The sequence below is a fragment of the Myotis lucifugus genome, unplaced genomic scaffold, assembly GCF_000147115.1.
Source record: "Myotis lucifugus unplaced genomic scaffold, Myoluc2.0 scaffold_58, whole genome shotgun sequence".
In the NCBI taxonomy this organism is placed as follows: Eukaryota; Metazoa; Chordata; class Mammalia; order Chiroptera; family Vespertilionidae; genus Myotis; species Myotis lucifugus.
This window is the reverse complement of record NW_005871106.1, coordinates 587,355-594,253: the sequence shown is the minus strand read 5'-3', so window position 1 is coordinate 594,253 and position 6,899 is coordinate 587,355. Positions and strand designations below refer to the sequence as shown.

Sequence of the window (6,899 nt, the reverse complement as noted above, 5' to 3'; positions counted from 1 at the left end):
TGCAGTAAACATTATCAACCCCTGTTTATTTTGTCGACCATTTGGAAATTTTATCTTTTTGTAATGTTTAAAGGTAGAAATAAGGTTTTAACAATATGAACATCATTAAAAGTTAGAGGACCAACTAGTATATTGTTGATGAATTATAGCACAATACTTTTATGGAATGAAGAAAATTCTGTCATCTTTAGTTATTCATTAGTAGAATTTTGGCTGAATATCCTTTTTTACCTCCCTTGCTCTCAAGATTGTCTTAGAGTTCTGAAGTAGTATTGTCCAATGGAATGTTATAGGAGCTACATATGTAATTTAAATTTTCTAGTAATGTTAAAAAGTAAAAAGAAAAAAGCAGGTAAAATTAACTTTAAGAATATATCTTATTTAACTCAATATATCCAAAATGTTATCATTTTAACATGAAACCTATATAGTATGTAAAAAGTAATGAGATTATTTCACGTTCTGTTTTTATTCTAAGTCTGTATTTTATACTGATAGCACTCTTAATTGGTACTAGCTGCATTGCAAATATAACCACATATGGCTAGTGGCTATTTGTAATGAACAGAACAGTCCTAGATACTGATGAATAAAAATAGTATATTTTAATTTAAAAATGAATACATTTTGTCCATCTGTATGTTAGGTTTGTTTAAACAATTCACTTGAAGCTCCTATGTTGACTTACTGAGAGCTAGAAATTCCAAGAATGTTTGAATTTTACAATGTTGCATTGTCATACTCTTTAAGTTAAATAAATGGTTCATTATTATATTATTATGTAATAATATAATTATAATAATATTAATATACTTAATATGTTAATACTTTATTATTTGTTCATTATTTACAGTCCTGAGCAGGCTGTTTCTCTTCCAAAATTGTGAAAATATGTTGGGTCATGCCAGTATGACAAAGTAAAAAATTTTGGGTAATTGAGTTCTATAAAGCATATATAACCCAGCTGTCTTTGGGAAGCTCGCTGATACTTACAAATATACATAAATGATTTTCCCTTGCATGATTACTTTATATAAGCATACTTCTCCATATTATAGTTGTTTTTATTTCTAAAAACAAGGATGTGATTGATTTAGAGAATCATTAACTCAATCCCTGTCCTGTGTGATGGAAGCTGCAGTGACCGTCATGTGATTGGGTAGGACTTGGTACCTATCAGTGTAAACACATGGCACAGCCTGTTCCATGCCCTTTCTTATCTCCTTCAGAGAGAAGGGGTTGAGTCGTTTTGAGCAAATCTTATTGGTAAAGTCGTGTATGTATTGCTTTTTTTTTTAAAGAACCATTTCCTTTCAGTTTTAACCATGTTACTGTGTCTGCAAACAGTTTGTCAGCAGAGCAGCTTTCCGTTTTGATAGTTTAGAATTGTGCCTTCATCTTTGAAAAAAGACATGCTTGATAGGCTAGTTCAATTTTAAGATGTTTTACTTAGAAGATGATAGTGAAGATGAGGAGAAGGTTCATGAAGATTCATTAAGTAAAACTGAAGATGTTTACTATGGAAAGGCCCCAGCTGGTATCCTGGTGAGTTACATCCACCTATGTCCTGGTCACTTTGCTTGCTCAGTCTGGATAATACTACAAGAAGAGGGGAGAACACCCATCAAAAAAAATGGCTAATGCCTTTTCTTTGGAAAATGTAGTGTCGTAAGGGATTTTATTAATTTTTAAATGATAGGTTTAACAGAAATCTTTGCCTACCTGTTCTCCCTCATTCACACTACACCATCTTTCTACCTTTTTCCATTTATTAGTTAACAATAATTTTGTGCCTAGAAAAAAAAATGAAGTTGATGATTTAAACTGAAAATTAAAAAAACCCCACTGGTTTTAAACTAAATGTATCTGGTTTCACATTCTCTTTGCATCTAAGTGCAGTAGTTGAGGAATAAAAAAATATTTAAAGTTCTTACAGTTGTTATTGTTTTAGCCAAAAGTTTTGAAAACTAAACCAATATTGTGAAACTGGCATTTTATTCTGATATATGATAGAGAAGTGTGATTGCAGTCTTTTTTCTTCTATGATTGCAAACAAAAAGATTTTGTAAGCATGAAATAGAGGGGGAAATGCATATTGTCTAAATTTTTTAAAAAATATTTCATTTGGATGTTTTATATATGTATTTTTTAATTTGGATGTCTGAGATTTTTTTATCTTGAGTTTTCTCTTACAAAATATAAAACAAGTCACATAAACTTAGTGTTAAGTTCCAAAAGTCTGCATTAAGAAAACAAAATCAGGAGAATTAAGGGTAATATTATTTAACTCTATTTATGGAACCTTTTCCTTTAAAAATAATCTGAAGTAAATGCAATGAGGTAAAGGTATTTTTTAGAAAACTAAAAAATGTTTTTATGAAGATAGGTATAAAATAAACAGGACAGAAATTAGTTTCTAAAGTCTGTGGCTCATAATTAGGTTGATTTTAGTTTTAAAAATTATATCACCTTTTTAAAACTTTATCACATTTTGTGTGTTTTTGCTTTAGGATCTGTTGGTAAAAGTACTTTTTCAGGGTTCTCAGGAATTGATAGAACTGGACATTATTTGAATATAGACATCATTTGAGTATGAATGGAAGCCAAATGCTACTGAGAGGCAATTTACTTTTGAAATTTCCATTTTAATAGTATATAGCAGAGGTCCTCAAACTTTTTAAACAGGGGGCCAGTTCACTGTGCCTCAGACATTCCACACATGCGCACTGCGGGCCCGGGACGAGTCGGCTGCTAAGCAGGACAGGCAGCGGCGGCAAAAACACCCAGCGGGCAGGATAAATGTTTTCGGCAGGCCGCATGTGGCCCGCGGGCAGTAGTTTGAGGACGCCTGGTATATAGTATATGTAGATTCATGCACTTTTGTTGTAAAGCTCAGAAAGGAGACCAGTGAACCCAGCTGATACGAAGTATTTTAAAAATTCATTTGGTGAGTAGCACTAACCCAAACCACCCATCATAGGAAGCAGTTCTTATGTTTCCTGCTTTCTAAAGGTGTGTGTGTGTGTGTGTGTGTGTGTGTTTGGGGGGGAGGGGCATTCGATTAGGTTGCATTTTATTATCAGCTCCCTTTTATCATAATGTTAGAACATTGATTCTGTGGGTTACCTCCCTGCCCCAAGAGAAACTTGGATTTTTGAATGGCTAGTGTTCAATACTGGATTTGATATATGCTTAATAAGCTTATACTGATTACATAAGAGCTAGACTTTATAACCTGGGTGTGCATGTGTAGGTGTGGGTGTGGGTGTGTGGCAAGGGGGAGAGGGCGAATCCTGGTTTTCAGGGTCCAGGCCCTCAGTGACCTGGATGCTCCCTGCTAGTCATATGCTGTCTGCAAACACCTCCCATTGGAGGGTGAAAGTCTTCATCTTAAAGAAGGTGATTGTATGTGTTTGGAATATAAATGTATATCTAGTAACTTAAAAAACACACAAAAAACTTTCTGTGCTTCATTAGAAATTGGGAATTTTTAAAAAATCATGTTTCCATAATAATTTCTAAACAAGTGAAGATAAATTTCTTTATTTGGTAAGGAAAAAGCAAAAATAGTTTCATATTCAAATATCTTGAAGTTTCAAAATAATTTGCTGGCCTTAACCCCACTTATTTTAAATTACCTTGATTGCATTTTTTAAAATTAGGGCAGAATGTACTACCAGAATTCTCAGCCAAACTTGTAATCCTAAGAAATGCTTCTAGAATTGAGTCCTTCTGTGGTTTAGAGCTGGAAGAGACTCTAGGGCAGGGGTCCTCAAACTTTTTAAAGAGGGGGCCAGTTCACTGTCCCTCAGACCGTTGGAGGGCCGGACTATAGTTTAAAAAAAAACTATGAACAAATTCCTATGCACACTGCACATCTTATTTTGAAGTAAAAAAACAAAACGGGAACAAATACAATATTTGTATTTGCATGTGGCCCGCGGGCCGTAGTTTGAGGACCCCTGCTCTAGGGGGCATCTGGCCATTCTTGTTAGATATGGGAGCCCCTCTAATGACACGGAAGTGAGATTTGACCTTGCTTGGATCTTCTTATTTTCACCAGCTACAGTGGACTCCAGGAAGCACTGAGGAGACAGTGCTTCTCCACCCTTGTCCCTCTGCTCTCTTTATCAAAGACCTGGGCACTTGTGTGATTGAGTCCTAGAAGCTCACCTTTTTCATAGAGAATTTAATATTTTTATATTATTTACAGCAAGATTTAGTAACATAAACAGTGGTAGAAGATAGCGAGGTACCCTGTAGGTAGAGTGTGTGGCTTGGGGCAGTGCGCTTTATTTTTTTTAAATATATTTTTATTGATTTCAGCGAGGAAGGGAGAGAGAAAGATAGAAACATCAATGATGAAAGAGAATCATTGATTGGCTGCACGCCCCCTACTGGGGATTGAGCCCGCAACCCAGGGATATGCCATTGACCAGAAGTGAACCTGGGACCATTCAGTCAGCAGGCCGACACTCTATTCACTGAGTCAAATCAGCTAGAGTGGGACAGTGCGCTTTATATTGAGAGTTAGGAAACCCTCAGTAAGGGTGGGGGTGGGGTGGAGAAGATGTCCCTGCGCGCCCCCCCCCCCCCTTCCCCAGCACATTTGTCATTACTCCCTGCTGCCAGAAATCCTAGGTGAATGGGTCCAAAACCAAACTTTCCTTCAATCCAGCATGGAAATGTTCACAAACCTGATTAAATATTTAGTGGCATAGAATTTTATTTCCTCACAGAAATGTGGTGATGTTACTAGTTAGGCAACTTGAGGGAGTAAATTCTGTTAGAATCTTTCTGTTTTCACAAATTGTTGCCTCATTTAATCCTGATGCCACAGATGAGCTCAGGTATTTGGGGAAGAGTAACTTAGAGGCTTGGCGAGAATTCTGTCTAGGCTGTTTCAAAATTATTATGCATTTTTATATTTCAGAAAGAAAGACTTGGAGCTAGCTTACAATGAAAACACATGTATATACAACTGCTCCACAATATTGTAGAATGCATGACTAAACAATTTAAAGAAACCAAAATTATCTTCATTCAGTAAACATTTATTTGCCACACTGAGTCTGCTAGATGCACAGAAACTTTTTTGTTTGCATTTACTAAAATGTCTGAATTGTTTGCTACTTTAATTTTGTGAGTAACATATCTGGACAGATATCCAGCAGATGCTTATGTAAATACTAGCTCTTTTAGTTTGCCCGAATACTTGGTCCTAATTATATACTCTGAGATAGTTGAGCTATTTCACTCAGTTGATTAGGAAAAGCCTAGTATATAGATGTAATCCAGGTGCTGGTCAGTCAGTTTTGTGCATAGAAAATAAAAGTCATAATCCCATCACTGTCTTTAGGCATTTTAAAAAGTCAAGTGTAGGTCTAGTCTAGAGGAATTGGACATAGCTATTTGAAAAGATCTATATGAAAATATTACCTCTCCTGGAAAACACTTATGTTTTATCTATTTGTTTTATAATCATACCTTAGGTATTAAATATTCAAGACAACCTAGTTCTACTGAAGAAAAAATTATAGACACCAATCCTAGAGTAGATAATTTTTGCATGTATTATACATTACTTATCTAATTGAAAGTAGAGAAAATAATTATTTTTTATTTTTTATTTTTTTTAAGAGAATTCCACTGATTGGAAGGCAGAGGTTGGGAATGTTTGGTGAGGGCCCTGCCAAGGCAACCACAGGCAGGACTTGAAATTCAATAATCTAGGAGCTTTTTTCATAGCAACATAATTTTTAAGTTGGTAATTTTGTATGGCCCACAAATGATATAAATATTCAAATGGCCCTTGGCAGAAAAAAGGTTCCCCACCCTGAACTCAGCCTTCTAGGAAAAAATATCCTGTTTCTTGTAGTGGAATAGAAACTGGTCCAGTTTGTGGCCAGCATTCTTACAAAAATTTCTGAAGAGACATTGAAAACTTGAGGGAATGTTTAGTGATTTGAGTGCACAGAGAAACCATATGTACAGGTGGGTCAAAAGTAGGTTTACAGTTTTGAGCACATGAAACACAGTTTAGTACTGTAGTGATAGTTACTAATTGTACTAGGAGCCCAGAATCGTGCGGCCCACTCCCTCTCCGGCCCTTGAAGCAGCCAAGGCCGCTGCTGATCAGGCCCTCCCCCAGCGCAGGCATGCCCCACCCCCACACAACGCACGCAACCTCCTCCTGTCTGGTTGACCCTTAATGGCATCCTGGTTAATTAGCATATTTCTCTGTGTGTGTGTGTGTGTGTGTGTGTGTATGTGTATATATATATATATATATATATATATATATATACACACATATATATGTATACACACATATATATATATAATTTTTCATATAAATAACTGTTAACCTACTTTTGACCCCTCCCCCCGTGTAATAATATGCACACAGCCCACTCAAACAAATGACGAAAGTCACAGAATTTCACTAAAACCAAATTTATTTTAATCCTTGAATTATCTTGTTTTTGATAAGGCAGTCTGTATTCTTTTCCTAAAATGTAGCTTTCTTTTTAAAGCAGGTACTTTGTTTATCAGACTCCTTCAGTCTTGGGTTGTTGAGGGTGCTTAGATGGTGAACTTAAGGCCTACAGGTGCTTGTTAAGTTAGCACCTGCTAAGTTAAAGTGCAGTGACCATCAAATCCTACTGAGGTAATTCATCTGGCTTGTTCCTACCTGCACTTAACTAGGTAATATGATGCAGGTTGAAGGACTTTCAACCCAGGGAATTAACACAGTTGGTACAACTTAATTCATCTGTGATACTAACTGACATTCTTTTAGGGGGATAAGAGAAAGATGAGTGAAGCTTAACATGTCTTTCCCTAGACCTCCAAACTACAGGACTGTGTTCATTTGTTCCCATTCTCACTGCTATAAT

The 6,899-nt window shown here is 35.9% G+C and overlaps 1 protein-coding gene across 1 annotated transcript in view; it reads left to right on the top strand.

Annotated features, from left to right (window-relative positions):
• The window catches only part of LPIN2 (lipin 2), a 100,164-nt gene that overhangs the window by 22,615 nt on the left and 70,650 nt on the right, over positions 1–6,899 (top strand). The window lies entirely within an intron of this gene.